Source organism: Helicoverpa zea, chromosome 5 (assembly GCF_022581195.2).
Source record: "Helicoverpa zea isolate HzStark_Cry1AcR chromosome 5, ilHelZeax1.1, whole genome shotgun sequence".
Taxonomy (NCBI): Eukaryota; Metazoa; Arthropoda; class Insecta; order Lepidoptera; family Noctuidae; genus Helicoverpa; species Helicoverpa zea.
This window is the reverse complement of record NC_061456.1, coordinates 13,647,722-13,672,471: the sequence shown is the minus strand read 5'-3', so window position 1 is coordinate 13,672,471 and position 24,750 is coordinate 13,647,722. Positions and strand designations below refer to the sequence as shown.

The window sequence follows — 24,750 nt, the reverse complement described above, 5'->3', positions numbered from 1 at the left end:
CAATTACCATTCGAATAAGTATCTTCTCTAGTGTGAAGTTTAAGATGTTATCTTACGTATCAATTCAAGAATGTCTTAGTAAATTACTGCAACAATGTTAAAATGTTAAACATCACCTTTTTACCGTATAATTAAACAGTAATAGGAAGCACGCGGTACAAATAGCGTGTAATATTTTTTCGCTACACAAACAACGTCACAATTAAAGATTTTCCGACACAACAAAAAGCTCCATTTATACCACGTCCCGAATTTAAATCAGACACCCGCTTGGTTTATTACGTCGATATGTAAATTTTGTACAGCGTCACTACCCTTATAAAGACCCTGTTTGAATTGAAAATTTAGTTGAACGAGCGAGAGTAAGCCGACATTCAGCCAGTGCGGCCACGTCTTTCAGCGAACTCGCTGCTTCTCTAACGTTTCTCGCAAATAAAACGTTTAAAAATACATAATCGCTGTATAAAACCTCCTTCTTAACACGTGTATTTGTTATTATGATAATCTGTGACCTGAACTGTCAAAAAAGGCGCGAACGTGTTATAGTTTTTAATCTGTGACATTTGATCTGTCAAAAAGCGCGCGTAGATGCAGGACAACGATTGGTTCGCTTCTGCCCGGTCGTTATGACAGCATACGATAAGTAACAAGTGACGTGTCACTTGATATTTCGATCTGTCAAAATGTGAAAGAGACAGAAGATAACGTTGGAGGGGGACGGAGCAATCGCGTGCATGTTCCATTTCCATATCGTAAGTAAATAATTGTTGTTGTTAACTTTGATATCGAACTGTGCCTTACTGCGCGATTGACATGGAATGAGAAAACTTCTGGTTTTCATATCATAAGTCTGTCACGAAGTAATTTTATTATAATGACAAATTAGTTATTCAAAGTAGATGAGTTTTAATCTGCCTCCGACACACTTTCTCTGTGGAGATGGTGGTTATACACCATGAAATGGTAGTATTTAGATTTGATGCGGTATTTTAATAAAGCGGAGGTATGTGTGTTTAGCGGGAGGCGATAACTCATAGAGAATGACCTCATCACGTCGCGGGAATGGCATTCGGTATGCGTCATGGAGTACGTGATACGACGTCGTCCCAGTTCGCGTTCCGATATCAATATTATATCCTAATATCGTACTTATCTTTGGATTTTTAAACGATTTTGCTAGAAGAAGTACCTAAGTACACAGTGGGCGATATGATGGGTAAATAGTCTAAAACTGTTGCGTATAACAATATCATCAACCTTTTCAATCTTAGTTCTCTATTGGTCTGTCTAATCTGAGCCTATGTCGCTTGAAAGCTTGACGCTTTGAACTGGGTTTATTTTCTTTACTTTTCAAATTAAGTAAAACTAACGTTTAATAGCGCATACAAAACTATGATCGCCCCATTTCATCATCAAAGGTGGAAAAAGAATCGAGTTATTTGAGGAAGCAGCACCAAAGTATCTTAATCTTCAAGATTTCAGATAGTTCGGATCAAGATAGTTTGCAATCTTATGCGTTCCAGAGACGAGATTTAGACTCGACTGACAAATAAACAGACCTTTTATTATTTAGACGTCTAGAACCAATTAATACCAGTACTTCAGTATATTCAAAATTGTAAAGACATTAATAACCATCAAACAACAATAATTGAGCAATTATTCAACTGACTTTCTTTAATTTTGGTTTGAGTGAAATTTATTGGCAATCATTTAGCAGTGACCTACCTGTTCGAGCATATGAATGCAATAAATTGCAGCGTGTCTGTTAATTAAACAGCAATGTGAGAGACGTGGTGAAATGCACTGTGTAAGAGAATTAAACAAGAGATTTATAAATTATTTATTGTCGGGAATTATGTTTTGGATCTTTGAAAAACTTTGTGGTGTGGCAGACCACCCGGTGTAAGAAATATCTAAGAAGCTAAGTAGTTTCTGTGATAGCGGTATAATAAGTTGAATTAATGCCAAATGTAATGGCTGTCAGGCGCAATGGCAGAGTCATCAGCTTAAATAACTTTTTCTTTAAACTAAGAATGTACGATAAGTACTAATAGCTAAACTAAAAATGCCCATCGACTGGCACGCCATTTTAGATTGAAAACAATGCACACAATACAAGTACAGCATTTGCAGAATTTAACTGACAATCGAATTGCCTATTGTGACGAATTGGGACGTGACACTCGACAGCCATGACGCGAAACTCAAGAACATTCCCAACCGATGTTCGTTAGGTCTCCAATCGATGACCACTCCAATATTGAATCCTGCAGAACCCTCACAGCTTCTCAGCCTCGGGGCACGATTACCATAACAAGACCCCTATTACGCACCTACGGCTATACGTTTACCACCATAACTTTACCGCTCACACCCCAAAAATTACGAACATTCTATTCCCAAACCTCATTTTCCCAGCTGCAGAATTAACTTTGCAAAGTCTTTTGTTACTGTCAAAACTAGAATTTGACAGTCGAACGGTTCGTTTGTCAATTGGTATTGATTAGTTACGTGAGAGTAGGCTGCCGGCGGCTAATTTGGGGGCTGTAGTTAGGTATTTTTCGTAGCTAACTAGATAACAAGTGGTTTTAAATTGGAATCTACATAATAATGCGACGGAGGGTAGTGTAATGACGTTGCGAGGGTGCCGCGTCAGTCATCGGCTTGTCTTGTTCGCTCACGTTATGTTCAACTTATTTAGTAGATTGATACTTAGGTACATATTATAAATAATGTCTGGACACATTTTTCACACACGGTCGGTTAGCCCCATGGTAAGTTATTAATTAACTTGTGTTATGGGTGCCAACACAACTGGATAAACTACATATAGCTACATTATATACATATTGATAAATACATATTGTAACACCCAGACCACGGCCAACAAACATGCTCATCACACACCTGTCGACCGAACCGGGAATCGAACCCAGGACCTCAGGTTCGGCAGTCCGGCATGGTGACCTGACCATTGCGCCATCGAGGTCGTCATATTGAGATTAAGTATAGCTGTGGTTATAAGTACGACATAGGTACACCTTTCAGTCGTTTTCATTCAATTATTTAAGGAGAGTTTAGAATTTAAATTACACATACTTAACTAAATACATTATGGTTTCTGATATATCAAAAACCGTAATGTGCATAAATATCAAAACATTAACAGTTCATTAATCATAAGAAACGCTGTGTCTATTTTTATTTGGGTTCAAAATTAATAAGTGTCGGTCATTACCGGACTTAACGCGAAAAATAACAATCCATCATACGCTGTTCAAAATAGATCTGAAAATAACTCAAGGTTAATCTAAAATTAAATAACTTGTTATTCACGCCAACAGATGGCGCTGTACACAAATACAACTGTCCGTGTTTCAGTACAAAAACATTGTGCTCACACTCCACTAACCGCCGGAAAAACTATGTTATTTACCTTGTTTTTTAAAATATAAAAGGGCAACAGAAAGCAGCACCGCAGGCGAACAATTAAAAAAACATTGTCGGTACGAGCGGAGGAAGAGCACGTGCTATAAATTATCAATATCCCATGATAAAACAAACGCGCTCGCAGTCCGCCGCTGTTTGTGTTTGTCCCTTTGTTTTTAAACCAAACTTTGTGATACCGCTTCACAGCGCCGTAATAGATGTAAAAACAACATAACAAGTCAACCATACTGTAGTTAAATATACAAAATAGTAAGAAAAAAATATATGGAAATGCAAAAAGAATTCTAGCAGAGCGTGGTTTCGATCCACGGACCTCTGGGTTATGGGCCCAGCACGCTTCCACTGCGCCACTCTGCTTCTTGTGGAGATGTTCGAAATAGCGGTATGAGTTCCAAAAGACGTAGTCGCGCGCATTATGATTGAATTTTTGATGACGGTTGATATCAAATTCTTATCTGATTATGAATGATAGTAATTTGTTTACTACTCAACAAAAGATTTTTTTATGTATAAAAAAAAATATGTTAAAAGTGGCAACTCTCGCAAGTTAAAAGCCAAAAAATACAAGTGGCTCTTATAAAAACTTGAAGTGTTTTAAAACTACTTAAAAATATTTGAATTGGTAGTGATGTGTACTTCGGGGTAGGGTTGGCAGAGTGGTATCATGGCCGTAGGGCATTCTCACTTATTCCAGGGAAATGGACCTGAATGCGCATAAATTGTCACTATGGATGCTTCAATTTGAAAAAAAAAATTAAAGTGTACCCGTATGTGTGTAGTGCTGCATAATTATTAAGTTATGGAGCATTAAAAAACATTCAATGAAAAATTAGTTTTTTTAGCTATTCATTATGTATTACTTAGATCAACTAGGTAATCTTGCAAAATTATTACTTTTTTGGAAGTGTTATTTGAGATTTAAATAAAACTACTTTTACGGATTTTATCGCGTTATATTAATATTATTTAATCCCGACGTTTCGGATCCTTTACAGCATCCATGGTCACGGGCAGACTAAGGTGTTGGTCGTCTTGATATATTAGTTACAAACAGCTACCCTACATTACATTACATTAGTAGTTTTATTTAAATGTCTGATATTCGCGTAAGTGTCAGAAATCAAAGTGTTATTTGAGATTAATATTATGTAATATGACACTAACATTTTTCGCCCACTTTCCCAAACTATATTCTTAAGTACTTATTAGTACAAATGACTTGCCCCAGTGAGGGAATTAGCAAATATGGCATATCATTTCTCCTTGCTAGGGTAAGAGCAATAATAGTCGGCCACTATTCAGACCTCGGGGACCCTGTGGACGCCAATAAAACGCCACAAAGACGCCCCGCGGCGTCGCCTGCGCTGCTGCGTTCTTTATGGCATTAGAACAGTTAATCTGTAACGCTAGGGTGTCGACTTTATTGCTGCGATGCTGAGCTGCTAATCTTGTTGGGTGTCAGTCTTTAGCGAGTGAGGTGACACTTCTATTGGTATGGTTGGAAACAATTGCCTGTCAATATTAGAACTTCTCGCGAGAAGACTTAAACACTTGCTGAAACTGTTCCTAAAGAAATGGTATCTCTCTATCTAAGATCAACTTACCTAAAACTATATTAATATAGGTAATTATATTACTCAAAACAATAGCTAAATTTAGGCATATAACGGGATTATAAAACCGATATTTTAAACTATTTTATTACCCCCAGAGAACGGTGACTAAGCATCATTAAAATTGATTCAACTCTTCGCTTCAAATAAAGTTCTTTTACCTATTCTTTATTTCCTTATTTACTCACTCTCAACGTTTTATTAAAAGTGACAAATTACCCACGGTTCTACTAAAAATGCAACCAGCCACTGCAAAGGGTTGCCACACTAAAGAGGGTGCATTCCTCTCGAGCCATAAACCAAAATTAAAACTTTTCGATACATTACTCTCGCACAATACAACCATTCTGCTTCTGACTAAATACTCAACATTAAGGTGTCCTTAGTCAAATGACATTGCTTTTTGACACCCTAACTTAATACAAACTTCATTAACACCGAAATCTAAACCTTATTCCGTCAAGATAAAGAATACTTTGCAAATTCTTCAGTTATCGTATAGGCTTATGTGTTGCTACTTAGAATAAAAAATCTTTATGAATGGGGTCGGCGTGTGACGATGTTGCCCTACTTTAATAAATTATTTCAGCAATTCCGCCAATTGTTTCATGTTTTTTCATATCAGTTTTGTAAGCGTTTAGTAACATTATTATAATAGTGAACTTTATGTATGGAAAGCTCACTCGTTTTCTATGTAACCAACAGAGTTAAATCTTGATGCAAGTTAAATTAAAATTTTCTAATTTTGATCCAGAGGCTTCATTAATTTATTTTGGAAAACACCATAATGAAAGAAGAAAAGAACATTCCTGAAATCTGTCTGAATCTTCAAGAGCTAAACATGGACTCGTTATCCGAGCCGGTAGGTCTGGCTACAATCCGAAAGTAATATTCATCAAACAAAACACAGTATTTACTTCCCCATCACCCCAGCATCATTCATAAAATAATAGTGTTCGTCATCAAAAGGGACGTTTAACAAATGATACGACGAACTTCTATTGTTAAATCTTTTGTTGTTTTGTTCGTACTTCCTCGACCATCAACTTAAAACGTCATAAATCCAGACTTCATCACCCAATTTTGTACTCATTTACCTAGAACTTAAGGTTAGTTGTTGATTGCAATAATCTCCACGAAGTCGATGTTTTATTTTCACATGATTTGTAATACGTACAGCTAATAAGTCACATGTGTATAATTATTATTTTATTGCTCGCGATTCGAATGCAAGTCATGATCGTTTATGTTTGGGTGCAGTGTCTCAGGTTTTTTCGTTTCGTTTTTACTTTTGATCGTCCCTCATTGTTTTATTAAGCGTAGGATGTATTATATTGTCAGTTGTGATTTGTGCTGACTGTTTTATGTCTCCGTTTAACTTTACACCTTATTGTAAAGCCATAAGTGATAGTTCTTTATGTACTGGTATAGTGCTCATTGTCATCGCGTCAACCTTTGCAATTGTAATTACTGGCGTCTCGTATATTTGCAGAGATATGGATAATTCAAGCAGATTATTTATGCGTATGAGCTTTCCTTTCTTCTGCTGGCATATCTGATTTTGTTTATTTTCGTTTAAAGTTACAGTCGTTTTCATATGGATCTTAAAAATGTCTCGTACCATAAATTATAACGTCCACTCTTTCATTAAAGTTTCAGGCTATCCATTGGATTCTTTACCAAGGGGTTATTTGCTAGACGATTGACCCAAAACTAAGCCCTGTTTGTAAACATGACATTATGCTGAAGGTATTGCAATCATTGCAGTCCCAAGGATTACATTCACTGATTTGCTATTTGGTATGTGCTTACCACGAATTTCAACTCTTTGGTATTTTCCGGGAAAACATTTGGTTTTCCACATTTATATTTAGGACAAACCCCTTGTAAACAAACCCAAAACAATCCCATAAACTAATTTGACAACACCAATTCTCTGACCACGCCTTCAATTAACGATGCACTTCCAATGGCAATGAGAGCGCAATGCTGCTCCCATAACTCAGCATAATGTTTTATCCAGCGTTTTGTTCTCCCAGATCCTTGGTCTTTGATAGCGATCGACACGCGTCCATTGTGCTCTGGTCCCAGGATCCGAGGGTCTGAGGACACGTGCACTTCATTATTTTCGCGCCAAAATGTTCCAACAACGCTTTGTTAGGAGATTAGGCGGAGGGGAGGTGTGACTCGCTTTTTGTTTTGCCTCTGATTGTAACGATACGTTTTGTTAGAATGTTTAATTTTGTGTTCAGTGTGGTGGGATAGTAGTGCTATTATTAGTTCTTAATTTTCCGTTTGTTGAATATTTTCTTTCTTCTCTATAAAAGATATTTGCAAAGTGACTGGCGACAACCACGCAACCACGTCGGTACCTCTTACACTCTCAGTTACAGCCTTTTTATCGTCCCACTGCTGGGCACAGGCCTCCTCTCACACGGAGAAGGATTGAGCATTAATCACCACGCTTGCTCAATGCGGGTTGGTGATTTCAGACTATATAGTCCAGGTTTCCTCAAGATGTTTTCCTTCCTTTTATCAGCCATTGGTGTCTAAGATATACTTAGAAAGTACATACAAACTTAGAAAAGTTGCATTGGTACTTGCCTGACCTGGATTCGAACCCGCGCCCTCATAATCGAGAGGTTGGTTCTTTGTCCACTAGGCCACCACGACTTCGACGACTTGTCTTACACTCTTACGTATAAAAATATTTTAGTGCAAGGATGATAACAAAAAAAAACATTAAAGCTACATATTAAGTATCTCTCACCTGATGAGCTTACATTATCTATACTTATAATAAATCTGTAGAGAGGTCAATTCTGTACATTGAATATATTTCCAAAATAACTATTAGAGGGTGATTAGTGATCGATACTGATGCCAAAAATGCAATCAGTAAAATTTTTGTCTGTCTGTCTGTCTGTCTGTCTGTCTGTCTGTATGTTCGTTATGGAAACAAAAACTACTGGACGGATTTTAATGAAACTTGGCACAAATATTCTTCATACTCCTGGGCAGGTTATAGGATACTTTCCATCACGCTACGATCAATAGGAGCAGAGCAGTGAAGGTAAATGTTGGGAAAACGGGAGAAGTTACTCCATTTTTTAAGCTTCCGTCGCGTGTGCAGCCTTAATGGTTACAGCTACACAGAAACCATGTACGACGAAAATATTCTTCATAAAATTATGTAAAAAATATCCCATGGCAGCATATGTCTATCTTTTATGGTTCACTCACAATAACACGTAAAACTCTCGGTAGCTTAGCAGTTCGGAGCTTTCTGATTATATTTGTCTACTATTTCGTTTATAACACTCTCACTCACACTAATTAAACATAGTTAACAGTATTATCTATTAATTAAAAAAAGAATGATTTACATTGGTAAAGAAACACCAAAGTTATACATGAAAAACGGTAATAAGCCACCGCGCGCGAATACTGAATCACGTACGCTATAAGGATCATTTTTGTGCAACGGTCGCCGCGCTCGACGCGACTCGCGGCGCGGTGGCTGCGCGAGCTTCATACAATATTTGGCTGTTGGTGCGATTGATGCGAATAGACGTTCAGAGCGTTCAACCTTATTGCGCGACTTTTAGGTTTTAAATAATTTATTTTTAACTTTCTTTTGTTGTTATTTTATAAAATAGGTTGGTACCTATTAGTTATTTTTGTGTTTAAATATTCGTTCAAATTACAAATTATTAATAGTTTAAATTTTATTACTTAAAGAAGCAGTAAGTACGCATAGATTTAGATAATTGGAGGAGCTGGTGTTTATTATTTCTTCCTCTCTTTGCACAAAGTCCGACTCTAACGCGGACGAAGTCGCTGGCAGAAGCTAGTTCATTATAAATAGGTAAATGATAATTTATTTCACACAAAATACCTTCCTTGTTTCTTACCGTAACATCAAAGTTGCACTAAGTAAGCTTAAGTAACCTAAGTATCCTTCACTATCCTTGACGGCGTCCACCCTGTCGTTCGATACTAACAGAAGCAACAGTCACAAGTTTTGCGACAGACAGGAACCATAAACCATGAATAAGCCCCAAAATATAGGCAATTCATCACGTGCACAATGGCACAAATCATAAAACACTATAGACGGACGGCGTTCGGCACAATCACCCTACGTATCAATGGCGGGTTAGTTTATTCCGCTTTTTCGGCCCCTTCATTAATGGCCCCAATACGAAAATATTGAAACACACAACCGGTACTATTAGAGCGCCGGTGGGCGGTACCACGGCCATATTTATTATTTTTGTCACCATTGTACGCGTTGGGATTATAGCCAGTATTTAGATAAAATTGGGGATAAGGTCCGCTAATCTGGGCTTTCACCCTATTGTGGTAATGTGCTATCGATTTATTTTTTAGCTTGTAGCAACACTGACCTGATATTAGAAAGAATTTTTAAGTTATCCAAAACCTGTGTTCCAGGAAATCTACGATATCAAATTCGTTGTTTCCAAAAATGTTTTCTGTGAAAACTTTCGTTTGACATAAACTTCAAGGTTTGGTTAGTTGTTAATACAGAAAGTTACAACTCGACATCTATCAACTTTATTTACTTTACTTTACTTTCTCAAAAACTACATTAACTTTAAGAAGAAGAAAAGTTAATGTGGTTTACGTCTACACTATATAACCTCTTTGGTTAACATTAACTTTTCACTCACCAAAGAGGTTAGTGTAGACTTTGGTCACAGTATCAGTTAAGATTACTTCTTCCCCGAATCCAAGTCTCTATCATATAAAAAATAATGTTCTCAGCTTTATAAATATTTCTAGAAATACCTACGAACCCTAGCAACAACGTCAATACATAACATGTAAAGCACAGGACAAGCGTGGGCGTAATCTTATGTCTTTTACGATACATTTACTGCAGAAAGATAATCGTTCACACGGCATTATTACGTTATTGTCAATTCACGGCTTTATACGACTGTGTGAATAAATCAGACAGGCCATTTCCAGATCAAACTTACATCGATGAATTTCAAATATTCAGTGTTGTTTTTGATGTAAGTGGTTGTAAAATTCGTTTTGTGCTCTTGGAGTTTTAAAGTGAATTATGTGTAGGTGTTCACAGTGTTGGTAACTATAGACGAAATGATGCTATGGATTTGGGATAAAAAATAAGCGTCGTGTACTAGTAGATACTAAACTGGAATAAAGTGAACAAAAATTAATACCAAAATGTTTGAAAATGGGTCCCGAATATAACTTAAAATTTTCCTTTTCCCAGCAATTCATTTAAAACTTAATAACGTTTCACGATTCAATTGGCATCAGCAATTGGGGCCAATTTATATCTCGATATAATCTTAAAATAGTTGGTACTTTGTAACTTTGGCGAGGTCCCCAGTCACGTAGTACATTAGCACTACACTATGCAGTGTCGAATAACCCTTGAAATTCCGCCTCGGGTCAAAGCGACCCCTTCACTTCACAATATCAGATCAAGGAATGTCTTTGAGAAAATTTACAACGACGCTTTACATGGCGCAACTTTGAATAACTTATCCTCTTCCCGCTACACACTTCAGCGAGTATTGTAAGTACCAAAATGCAGTCTTTTTAAATAATGTGCCAAGTTACATGTTTACAAGCAATTTGTTTAGTTTGACATTTTGAGTTTTATTATTTCATCAGGTCATATGCCTACATCTTAATATATTTTGTTCACTCTGAAACTGGACAAAATACTTAGGTATTAGGTGTAAATGTGCCATTAGTGAAAGCTTTGATTTCAAACAATGCACATATACGACTAAATGTGAGTTGTTATAGAACACAACATTGCATCACCGATTTCATAGAAACCAATAACTTGCACTCGGGTTTTCCATTATATGGTTTGATAAAAACGTATTCACTTCGACCTTTCACTTGGTAAGTAAAGAAAAGATGTTTTAAACATCTAAATTATTATTATTTTCTCCAAATACAGAAAACAATAGCTCCAAATCGGATCAAATAATCAAATCGGCGAATCGAATCGTCCCAAAATTTCCAAACAAGTGTACAGTTATCTAAACGGTCTGCAGCACGTCTTGGACATCAAAAACAAAACTGAGTACGGGAAAAAATCATTACTTGTTCGTATTGTTTTGGAAAAGGCCGCCCTACGAGTGGTGCCGGGCGGGCGGCAATCAATACGCCGGCACCCGGGCTGCATACTAAGTGAGCAGGTACTGCTGACTGCGTCTCCACGTGCACTTCCCACATCGATATTCCGGAGCCGTGTTTACACACTCATTTTTGGATTAAGGAGTGTAAAGGAATGGATATTGTAATGCTGAGGCTCATAGTTTTAAAGTGCTCGTTTCTGATATACGACTATGTAGATTCTTCTATGAAGATATTCACTTTGTTTTGAATTTGCTAAGGTTTCCAGACAATCAATAGCAAAAAGAGACGGTCCATCTAAAACAGTGAGTTGAAACGATCCGATAACCCGTCCAAGACAAACAATGAGTCAAACAATGAAGCACTCATCTGGAGAGCCAATCCAATCATCGCAAACAGTAGCCGTCTGAGATAACAATACTCTTACAACCCTTGAGAATACGACCAAATCAACTTAGCGCTACATCCAGCGCCCTTGTTGACTTTTGACGTTTCACTATATTGGCTGTGTTATCTTAGTTTACTTAATCAGCGTTGTGCGCAACCGATTCGGTGTGTGGTCTCCGGGGGGCTCTAACCGGTTAACCGGTCCCTGCGCGGGGCTCGCCCGGCTCCACCATAGAAGGGGTTTTCCTCCATAACGCTCTGAAAGGAAAATATTCCTTATCTTTTTAATTATGGCGCAGCGTCGACTGTTCCGCTAGATCATCTGTTTTAATTTTCTCTGTCCTTGGGGAGAATGATAATGTAATATGTGAATAGCCGGGTTAATGCCGTCGTTTATTATTGTTATATAGACGTATCGGAGATTATTGGCTGTTTTCTTATTAGCTAATAAGGTTACGTCAGCTTGTGTGTTGTTATATGAGATAATATAAACAAGTCCATATGTGCTCTAGTCGTCATTATATAATGTAGTAAAGGAGTTGTTAGGATTTGGAGCATTAGAGAGTCCATAATTACAAAGGATCGAGATAAATCAACAAACAATAATGAAAGGACATTTCAACACGACATTAAAATGCTATAACTTGTACAGTAGCGACTACCATTCCGCGTCACTTCACTGCCGACCAAGGAACCCTCAAATCTGGTGTCAAACTACATCCCATCTGTCACTGCAGCCGCCATAAAAACTTAATAAGCGATCCGTCACCATAAAATAACCATTAAAAAGCCGTCGGACGCTTTTAAAAATGCATCAAGAAATGAAATTGGTAGTTAATTACCAAGAGAATTCGCGGATCGGATTTCAGTAGGGAGGGTGTTACTGTATCACGCAAAATCCGACGAAATATTATATTTCGCGACCCCACTATTTATGACTTTCTGTTTACGCAGAACTGTGACACGCAATCGTGATACAACCAACACATTGTAGAACAGAAGAGAATATTATAATCACTAACTGGAAAGTATAATGTCTGTTTTGAAGAAAAAGATTCCAGATACCTAAACAAATGTAAGTTTTTTGACCATAAAAATCCCTTACCACAACCCCACCCTACCCTGACCATAAAATCCTCCAAAACTGTGAAATCAAACAAAAAGCAACACAGCACACAATGCGCACTCATCAAAACAACGTCAATACAATTCATCTTTACAACGTCAACCCTAAAACACTCCACGTTGATATGTATGCAAATATTTACTATCAGTGCACATAGCAGGTACGCATATACCCGACCCTGTTCACGAGTGAACGCTTCAGTGACTCCTAACGAATCATTCGCCCTCGTAGGCTCCGTAGGTATTAGGTACGTAGGATATGAACGAATCTCAATTTGAAATTTGCACGGGGTCTGTGAGGCCCCGCGTCCAATGCGGCGGCGGGAGGGTTGCCAGCTAGTGTTAATTGCGTTTCTGACGGTTTATGATTTACGTTTGTACTTTTGTGATTGTTAATTGATTTTGTGGGGTAATTAATAGGGGTTTGTTTTAGGTGTTCATTATGTTTTGGTGAAGTTTTTGAAGTTGATTGTGAGAAATCATGAAGTTTATCCCTATTTGCATTGACATTGCTGAAATTGAAAGAGACTTTGAATTTTTGAAAGTAATAATCTATACTAATATTATAAAGAGGAAAACTTTGTTTGTTTGTTTGGTTGTAATGGATAAACTCAAAAACTACGGGACCGATTTTAAATATTCTTTCACCATTAGAAAGCTATATTATTTGCGAGTAACATAGGCTATATTTTATCCCGCAGTAACTCCGAACGCGGGAAAACGGCTAGTTCTAAATAAATGAAAAGCCCAGGCAGATGATGAAAAGCTTTCTCAAAGCATGTATTACACTGAATTATACGAAAAAAATAAGAAGTGCTAAATAACTTTACCCAAATTAAAAAGTGAATAGCTTATTATAAATACTTGTAATAAACGAGTACGTACAGGATACGATATAACTAAAAGTTCACGAATACTCCAAAACCACAACAGAAACCAATTTCAAAAAGCAACTTAATAAACTATCAACCAAATAACAAAGTAAAGAGGGAAAAATAATAGAATACGCATCTCATTATCGGTCGCTTTAAACTAAGGGCCCAAATTATCCCTTTGCATTGACAAATAACAGGCTGGCAACTTCCTTGTTAACTCTCTATGTGTGGACCGTGGGGAAACTACACACTCACACATTACAACCACAAAGAAAACACACCTTTATCAAAATTGCTATAAAGTTGAGTTACCATCAGCTGTGAAATTGTCACATAGGGTGACTAGAATTTTAATAGTGAACTTTATTACAACAAGTTTAAAGTTGAATTTTGGTTACACAATAAAGTTTGAAGGTCTTCCCAGTACAAATGTTTTGCGGTAGACCGTCATGACGCTTGCAAAGGCGTCAGCTTGTATGATAGGATTTGTGTATGGAAGTATGAACTAATCTCCCTCCGTGGCGTTTGATAACTCAATAACGTCGCATAATGAGGACGGCCTTTGATGGTCCCTCGTCCTCGTCCCCTCTAGGGGAGGTGACAAAATCCTAATTGTAGATAAAAAGATAAATTCGCCGTACTTTGTGTTGCAACGTGCATCGGCTGCTATTTGCATAAGCTTGTTTACCTATGTGTGTAGTTAATGGCTTTTGCCTCGTTTTCGTTAATACGATCTTGGTAAAAGGAAATTGGAATTGGTGTTAAAAGAGCAACATTTTTCGAGCCCCTGAATAATCTATACTTAATTAAACCTTACATTTTAAGGTTAAAATAATACCTACCAAAGAACACGTGTTATGTAAAAGACATGAGAGACATTCAGTAAAATCTTTAAAAATGATTATGACATCAAATAAATAAGTGTGCGAATTCAAACCGCAAAAAACATTTTTTATCCGTTATCTTTAATCGTCTAATTCCAAATTAAAATCCAACTCAATAGTCTCTGAACCGTGAACATCCAACACCTCAATCTGGCACCCCAGCACAATAGACAACTCTATAGAACGTTATCTTAATATAAAATCTCCATACGTCACAGCATCCATCTGTCCGTCTGTCTGTCCGCCACAGGGGTGTCAGAGCAACAAATTGCAAAATTAAAAGTCCCTTGACAATAAATGGTGAAATGTGGGGTAACTTAAAACTCTTCTGTTGAACATACATACGTAATTTCATACGAGAGTCTCGAGGGAAAATGCTGAAACGCCGCGGTGCTTGTATACCTTTGACATCGGTTTTTACTGTTCAGTTAACGATCTCGTATCAGAAGAAGAATCTTTGGAATAAAGAGTGAGAATATACAAGTTTTTTTGCTAATGGTTATTTTCGTTATAAATATAAAGACACTGACACTCACAAACTAATGTGAGTGTGTCTATTCAGAACCCAAACGAACACGTGAGTTGAAAAAGTGACTCAGAGGCAAGACCAGTTGCATCTAAGTCCCTTTCACAGTCAATGCAAAAACATTGAATGAACCCACGACACTCAAGACAAGAAGAACAGTGTTTTATCAAGATAACATAATCCTAGTACATATTCAAACAGCACACGTTTCCTCACTCAGCCTCGTTCCCATCAACTGATCGTTAATCACAAAATTCTTCGACAAAAAACCGCGACGGCTAAAGAACATCTAGAAGAGCCCTCGAAACAAGGGTCGATAGCTTACAGGCGTACTTGAGATCCGTTCCGGTAATAAAACACACGCTCGCATGTAAAAAAGTGTCGCGTCTAGCATGGAGCTGCGAGGTCTGTGTAGATAATTGATGTGTAGTCTGTGGTAAATAGAGGTACCTATTGTCGTGTTGATTATGTATTCATATGTAAGGGGTTTGGGTTTTGATACTTCTGTCGAAAAATAGAAAGTACTGTCATGGAGACAGAAAATTGTCCCTACAAAGTTAATAAAAGTTTCATGTTTCAATGGAAAAATATAAAATTGACAATTCCTCTTTTTCAAAGAGGACATGAAAATAAATAAATAGGCAACATAATAGTTATTTACATAAACAAATTAAAATAATTTATTTTACAGCATACTTAGCGAGTTATTTTTGAAACAATTTAATCTCTCGCATATTTAAACCGTCAGTAATGCCTTTCATAAAAGAGGTATTTTGGTAAATGTAAATAAAGTAGAACAATTAGTAGGTACCCGCTAAAATGGTTAATGAAGTCACGGCATCCGAATGTGTTGAAATCTGATTATATCGCTAAACACAATTAATTTAGAATTTTGTTATTTGTCGAAATTGTTAATGATATAGGCACGGCAAAAAAAAACTTTTTATACAAAATTCTTGTAGAAAAATTGGTCTAAAAATAAGTGTACATAGCTTTAGGTACAGTTTTCGCGTTTTGTAGTGTGTAAACGACGTATTGCTTTCATTATTTTGAAAAATTCTTATAAGAGCTTTGCCTAATACAGATTACAGATAAGACCTAAGTTGGAGATTACTTTAACAAAATAAATTTTCGATTCTAAAATCCAAACAAATCATCATATTATATTTCCACCAAAAACATGTACAATCCCACATGATGATACACGTAAACGTTGGCTTAGCAATTCGTCCCCCGTGCACCATCGCGGACTCGAACCTAATGCCTTATTCATAGGGCGCGCGAATCGGCACTGCTTACTCCTGACCTACTGCAATAAATAACATATTCTCCGACGAGGCATAAGGCTTAACAATTACCTGTGACATAATGGTAACACAAAGTTGGAGAAAAGGGAAAACTTTTCTTGGGAAATTGATTGCATTTTTGGTAGAGTTACTGTTTCAAATAAATCACAGAATGCCTTACGTTAAACCTTAGGATATAGACCTAAGTAGACCTGTCCTATAAGAAGTACAGTGCTCTTGAAGAGAACCAGGCTTCAAAACCCAAGTAGAGAAAGCTGCAGTTAGGTTTTCCATCAGGAATGATGTACCTTAAAATCTAGATGACCCTGATGCCCATCGAGTGACTGGTCATGTTCATAAGCATGAAGCTAAGGTTTGCTTTATACTAGACTTCAGGGCAGGTTTGAGATAGGCTTTAAATGCTGACTGATTGGCGAAGTTTAAATACCTTTTCTTGACTAAGGAAAATTATCATTATGTTATGAACAATTCATCAATCTTCAATCATCATCAAGTTTCATCAATTAAGTCCTACTTCAAGTGACTGTCTGATGAACCTTCCATACACCGAAGACTTTGCTACTACCGTACATTGTTCGCCCCACGCTCGGTGAAGTTCAAATCTAATGCGTTATTCATACGAGCTCGCGGTATCAACCGCTGTGCTGTACTCCTGACCTACTCCTGCACTCGAGCCCTTGAAAGGATTAAGAAAGAAAATATAGGAAAATGCAGGATAGAAAAAAAATCATAATTCGCTCATTGTGGGATATTAAATTCACAGAAAATCAGATAAACTCAAGAGGTAATGGTGACTGCCGTTTACTGAACCAAGTGCAAACAGTTTGGGATGTTCTTAATTCAAAGCAAATTCCTAAAAATGAATGATACCAATCACAGCGTACATACGCGACTCCAGCGACGTCAACTCATTACAAAATCCCGCCCCAACGAATCAGGCGTACAATAATTCAAAAAACGAATCTCCGCTAAAAACGTTGGTTTTATTGCGGGCGTGTTATCATACGTGTCCCGTCCGGGGCGGCCGCGCAAAAACACGCGGAACAACACGAATCGGGCTCATGTTAATATTTGAGGTATTTTTATTTGAAATTTCCATTTACACGCGGACGTCCCCCTCCCCCGGCGGCTCCCGGCCTCCGCCCCTCCCTCATACATATTCATCGGATGCACCCACCCTCCGTTACACTTTCTCCGTGCACAGTCGTTTACGTAGTAGCGATATTTGTGCGATCTGTGTACTGAAACCTCAGCAACTAGCGCCCGCTTCATAACCAAATGATTTATGTATTCATATTTTAGAGTTTCTTTGAGGTTGCGGCGGTGAGGGAAATATTGGTAGCGCAACCTTAAGTTATTGGATATTGATGTGCTATTAATTTTCATGGACGTTTGAGGGATGCATAGTGGGTTGTAATTCGATGTTTTATCAGATGTCATGGCGGAATGATGGCGTATCGTCGCGTCTTGTGTTATCTCCCCCGCGGGTGAGATAAACTCAGAGTAACTCGTGCGTGAACGCTAGTCTAAGGCATTTTTATGAAGAAAAACGCGACGTACTTTGTTGGATTTAAATCAGTCGAGAGAAAAGGGATTGATGGCTTAATTTTAGGAAAATCTGTTTTCTTAAATAACCAGCGTTCTTGAAAATTTATATCAATTTTAATTACGAATTTAAAAAGCGTAGATTATTTCTTTAAGTGTATTCTCATCGAAGACCTGATTCAAATCCTTTCAGTTATCGTTTGGTTAACTTTGGTTAACATCAAACAGCTTCAAAAGCCCAACATATCCCCAAAAACTTCTCAAAACAAACGAACAGACACTTCGGGTAACTGCACTGGCTGGCCCAATTCCGGCAGTTTTTCCACCAGGTGTATTACGTTAGTTGCCGACTCCGGATCGTAATAAATGATCTTTCGCTCAAAGGGAGATTGTAGTTTACTGAACTGTATGGTTTTGATGTTTCTAAAGGGATGTCTGTGTTTGAGTTTTCTTTTTTCGTTTTTCCATAATTAATCACTTATAATGTTATCACCTGAAAAACTTGACGACTTTATTTGTTTGCAGGGAACCTTGAGGGAAATGCCAGATAATTATGAAGCTCGTGTGGTATTCGGGAGATTATTTTTCCGTCCCAAATGTCGGCCACAACCTGTCAGTTTGACGTAGCAACGACCAGAGAAAATATTCAAAAAATTTTCAGTATAATACCATGTAGGTTGTACCACGTGACGTCGAATGGTGCAATTCTATTGGTCGATATTTGGGTCGGAAAAATAATCAGTAGCAATTTCAGAGTGCAGAGTATATTGTCCTCTTGAAAACAATAAGATTGAAGATTTCTCTTCTATTGTTTACATACCTGTATACCAACTTCTACATAACGCTTCATATATAAATGATACCATTTTAAATTTGGCACACTAAGTTGTTTGAGCCCATACAGTACCACCAAGCTACGTCCGTATCACTGACATTCTTAGAAAGCCTATCCTTCAGCAAATTCCTGAAACCGAGCCTGTTATTTACAGCTACTTGCGGCGGAAGTGCGTAACACGCGCACCGGCACTGACGTCACGCTGCCCGAGGACACCGGAAGTGGACCGTGGCGCCGCACGCCGGAACCGGATGTCGGCGCACGATATCGCCTTGCCGGGGTAATGACCGATGATATTATAGGCTATTTTGTTTAGGTTTTCAACTATCTAGACCATAAGAACTTGACCAGGTACCAAATATCCTGACTAACTTCGGGAATCGAATCCGTGACATGCAAAGCCATAGCTACATAACTACTGAACCAAATGTGTTATCTACCAGCCGCTACCCATAGTTCAGTAAATTCCTTAATCATCATCCTTCAGATTATTTTACAGGAAAGCTATCTAAACAATTCTTACAATCCTATGTACTCCTCTTTTTTATCAAATTGCCTTAGTCCACATTCATCTTTCAGGCTACAAGTTATAGTCCGAAAGATAATTCGAAACAGTCAAACAGTTAATTTGCTAAGCTTAGGTCATAACTATGTCGAACAAGATTCATGTAACAGACGACATGAGCGGCGCTCACAATTACCTAATCTCCTAAATATAAATAAACAGCCTCCTTATGTATTGGAGCCGACAAAACAGCAATATATTGAAACATATCGAGCTCAAGTCGATCACGTCGCGACGATAACCTAGCTTAATGCCTGACTCAACAAGCATCCAGCATCCTACAAATATTTCATACACAAAAAATAACAAAAATAAAGAAAAATAAAGCGCTGCAAACTTGTCATAAATATCCACCTCCGAAATCCCCTTTGTCGAGGATGTAATAAAAACCGCCGATATCTCGACACGACAAGGAAAATCCCTCGGACTCGCCCAAGTAACGCACAAAATGAAAGCAAAACTTAGTGTAATTAATTGTGAGTACGTACTCAACGCTTTTGTAATAAATCGTTTCATCCGCGAATAAATTCTGTCCGGAGACGCGTCTGTTCGGCTGAACTTCAGCAGTGCTTGCGTCTCGCTCGCACGCGCTCCCCATTTGCATAATATCACGTCACCTGTCCCTTTCGGAAATTTACAAATGATTTCCCAGTTTCCCGCTTTTCGTTAATCACGTGTCTCGAAAGCCGCGTGATGTACAATGTAAATTAAGCTCTATAATCGTATTTGTAAAGATGAGTTTGGTGTGGTATGTAATGGGTTGTGGCGGGGTGTTCAACCGTTAGGTAAAGTTTGTCGAAATAATTTCTCAGAGATATCGGGTGCGAGGCAGTGCGCGCGAATAGCCGACGAGTTGTCGACTCAGCCTCAGATAAGAGGTAATAATTCTTAATCTCAGTGTAGAGGGAAGTTTGGGTCGCGGTCGGAACAGAGACATTGTTTTAGAACAACGATAATTTTCATAGTCTACGAGTTGAAAGAAGTTACGAATCGCAGACATAAATAATATTAAGAGAGAAACTGCTACAGTTCGTGAACTAAGTCGATGGACCTATAGATTATCATTGTTTGTTATTACAAAACAACAACTTGTCAGGTTTATTATAAGGTACTGGGAAGTTTTAAAATATAACTCACAGAACTTAGAACTTGGCAACAGTTGCCAATGTTATTTTGTTACACCTTTTCGTTTAGTTTTCGCCCAATGCTTTATAAGACAATAGAGTTTCTTAAAGGTAGTGGTACAACCATACTTAAGTGCTTTACAAAGACAACTTCAATCGCTCCATTACGCCGTAAAACGTCACCCTTCAAGCAGTACCTCCTTTGGTACTCAGCAGCAACCCCTGTCTGCCAACCAGTGGTGACTGTCGAGAGTCTCTCTGCTCAGTCTACATAGGATTGAGCGTGAGTGTTGAGTGTTGACTGTATGTACTTCATAAAATCGCGTTTCTGAAACTAATAAATAACGAATATTCCTGAATTGAAATTTCAGAATTAAAAACAAATACCTAGGTATTAAAACTGTCGTATTATCGTATGTATCAATACATACAAGTTGTAACACCTATTATGTTTTTAAAAAGAGTAACCATGGAGTTTCTTGCCCGTTCTTCTCCATAGGAAGCTACTTTTGGAATGGACAACTAGAATCAAACTTATTTATAATTTTGACGTGCATAAGTGCTTGTAAAGGCCTACATGAAATAAATGATTTGATTTGATTTGTCTCATTGGCTGACAGGTCGTCCTACTTTGCGTGATTTGGGTTCGACTTCCAGATTGGTAATTGGGTATGTACATTTTTTGATTGTGTAACTAATATACACAAAATTATTTCTGAGTGCAAATAAATATAATGCTTCAGCCTAAACAGCCTACGTGGATGATTTTAAGCAATAATAACAATAATTTAAACTGAAAACTTGTCCCACATAGATCAAAAACAGCGTTATATTTCAACACAAACGCTCTGTCTAAAAACAACAGTGCACACAAACAAACTAAACGTTAGTAACGGTGGCAAAACAATTAATGTTTACTCACATAACATCACTATTTCTACGACTATCATAACTATGTTCTGTATTAAATGCCAGCTATTTCACAGTTGCCACAGTACAACGTGATTCGTGAAAGAAGAACTTGGGAGGAAAACTCTCAAGAATAATGATGTAGTCTTAAGTTTCAATAGGTAATATACCTATCTTCATTAAAAAAATCCGACAAACTCAGATTCTGACGAACTGACATCCTTCTTCTTTTTGGAAAGTCAGTAAAAATATCTAGGAATCAGTTCAGTAGCTTCAACTTGAACTGCAAAAAATTCCTTTGCAAGTGCCCCTTTGAAAAGCTCAAGCAAACCAGTTTTCACATCCACAAAATTGCAATTAGAGTTAATCTTAACAATAAGCCATAAATCCCAGCGACATATAACATGAAAACATGCTGTTCCTCATCTCCTAAACTCCAGTAACAAACACTTGACTAACCAGCTCGCCACAACATACGCAACACTTACCCGCCAGACTTAATTACTGTATTTATGGTTACAAGTGGGAATAATTAGCGCTACCAGCAACGTACTGTTACATACGTAATGGTGAAGACTGTGATATGTGGTGGTTTACTTCTTCAACTAATTCAAGTCCAGTATAACTTTATGTAGAATACTCAAAAAGTAGTAAAAAGTGAGTTAATTTGATTGAAAATATCAAGTTACATATCTTGATAATTTATACGTATCAAACATAGGATCTTAAGCTGTTTAGTTAGTCCCGTGCAACTTAACCTTCTGCAGATTGGCAATTAATATGTCTTGAATAAAAATCTATTTTAGCCTAATTTTAACCAAAAGAAAACTTAGACTTTGTTTTAAGCAATTATGCAATTTATGACATTTACCCCTTTACCTAATTTATATCACATTTACAGCTACACTATAAACATATCATTATCATACCATTAACATCAAGAAACCGACTTCAAAATCCCGCGTCAAACCCCACGAAGTCACTATTAACTATCACAGTGTTGAGTGTGAACATTGAACATGTAGTACCGTCACTTGTATAGTGAAGTCACCTGTATAGTACACCTATCTGTATAGTTGTGTATAGGCACGTTGAAATCTGTCGAGGACGTTGATCAGATAGAGATGGATAAGTAAGCGAGAGGACGCTCTCTTGGGACCGTGTCTACACAACCGGGAGAATTGTGGGATGTATGGAGTCGTTGTTAGCACTAAAATATAATTTGGGTGCTTGGTTCTACTGGGTATTGATGTTGTCGGCTCTTACAGCACTTTGAGGTGAAATTTCACAACCACTAGGTACATATAGGTATTTTTCCTAAGTCTATACAAGGTGTTGATTTGCATTTGTGATATACTTCAGGAGGAGGACATAAAATACGTAAATAATCGATTGGAATTACAGTAGACGGCAAATAGCTAATATGCACTGCCTTTTTTGTCATTGTAATGTCGTAGTATTTCGGAAGTAATCCAATTTTATGAATGAAATTTATAAATAATCGTTGCGTATGCTTTGTGTTTGCGTTTGTGTGAGGGAGCAGCACGGTTATAAGGCCAGTAACACACGCGGCAAGTTTAAATACGGCTAGATGACATTGCCGGAATTCCGAAAAAAATAATTTCAAAAAAATTACGTACCAATTTTTTTGTTGATTTGGGTCTAGAATCATGAGCATAATTACGTCCTTGACTATGGCACGGACGCAAATCAACAGCTTGTATGTATGTATGGTATGTTGTTTTATTCTCGATTCAAAAAACTAGTGTGTTATTTTGCCTGGCTTTAACGCATTATCTTAGTAAATAAGATTACCTACTACCTATAGGCTGCTTGTATACAACAGTGACTGCCTATTACAATACAGCTTAAAGTCTTTTATGTTAGTTTTAGGTTGATGTTGATATCTACGAATCTCTTTTCATTAAACTCATACAGAGAAGGTTTTCACAACTCAGCTATTTTTTCTTTTCAAAACAATATTATCACAATGCATCTCCACGCCACCTGAAATCCAAGAGACAACATCAAAGCCTCGCTACTAAATTAGACGTTTTGCAGATACTAAAAGATATTTAGCTGGGCCGTCCCTCTTACCTCCCCCTCTTACACCGCACCTCACCCCCGCGCCCTCCTCACAGTAAACTATTTAAAAGGGTTGTTTACACCCTGAGATATCTGGCCTTATGTACCAACATCTGAAGTACGACCTAAGGTTGATTCAACATATACCTACTGTATATATCTGATCCAAGATTATGAGTATTCCTTTAGTAGATATTTTGAGAATTGAAAGGTAGGGTTTGAGTAAAGTTGATTATTTACGTTGTAGATTTAGTAAATTCAGATGCTAAAATACATATACCGTACCTAAGTCTACATAGTTAAATAAGTTAATGTGTTTATTTATACTACTAAATTCATGTTAGTAACTGCTTTACAGTGATGTTGCTATATTATTTTGAATGCATACACAAATATAAATACAAACCTGAATAATTCTGTATTCAATTACTTGCTGTCACAAACAACAATAGATTTAATAATTTGAATAAAATCTGAAATTCCTATTTAAAGCAGAAGTTTTTTGGCGTAGAACGTCAAGATAAAATCTCGACATTAAAATGTATCGGAAAACATTCTAAAACAGAACACATTAACACTCCGTCCCTTTGACACGACATACATAATGTATGACTGACAAAAAAATCGTTACAAAATTAAAAATACATCCGAGATCGAGCCGAACATCAAACGTCGATCCCTAAAATATTCCATTTGACAAGTGACACCAACATCGCCTTTGATCTGGCGAGGCAGACGAAATTGCAACCAATCACAGGCCGTTCACATTCTGATTGCTTGAGGGACTCTTAATTACCCGATGACCTTTCGTCCTGCCTCGCAAAGGCGTGTCACAAGCCCTTAACACTTGGATGAGTGCCAATTTGCTTTGGACCCGCTTCGCCGAAATAGGGTGCAAAGACGCTGGGACCAATGTTCGGGACTATTTGTGAGGTTCACGCCGTTAATTGGACTGTGTTTAGTTATTTATGCTGATGAACGTGTAGGTTTGGTAGCCTTTCATATTTCAGTTATACATATATTTCAGTCAGATTATTTAGATATCAGATTTAAATCCCGGTTGGGATGCAAATAATAGGTAAAGAAATTCAAGACATTATCCCACTTTTATTAGGAACCAATCAAAGACATACCATTAATATTTATAAAAAATACATCGAATAGAATCAAAACTATGCAAACTAGAAAAAGCAACAACGATACTAGGACTGGAGACTAACAATTCCACTTATAGACCCCTAGATGTCCCAACATCATATTCTAAACACCTATAAAAAGCTCCTCAATCACCATTAACAGCCACTCCAAAAGTCTACACGTGGTAATATAAATAAGTTGTTCCAATCAGCTCGTCTGATTGCTCTTGT

The 24,750-nt window shown here is 37.4% G+C and overlaps 1 long non-coding RNA gene and 1 other non-coding gene across 3 annotated transcripts in view; one reads left to right on the top strand and one right to left on the bottom strand.

Annotated features, from left to right (window-relative positions):
- Positions 1–427: 427 nt before the first annotated feature.
- Positions 428–24,750, top strand: part of LOC124630372 — a 39,174-nt gene continuing 14,851 nt past the window's right edge. For both annotated transcript variants that reach the window (XR_006984418.1, XR_006984417.1), the window contains exons 1-2: positions 428–752; positions 18,855–18,980. This is a non-coding gene — a long non-coding RNA (uncharacterized LOC124630372). The remainder of the gene's footprint in view (positions 753–18,854; positions 18,981–24,750) is intronic.
- Positions 3,739–3,810, bottom strand: Trnam-cau. Its single transcript has one exon. It is a non-coding gene; the product is annotated as a tRNA-Met (tRNA).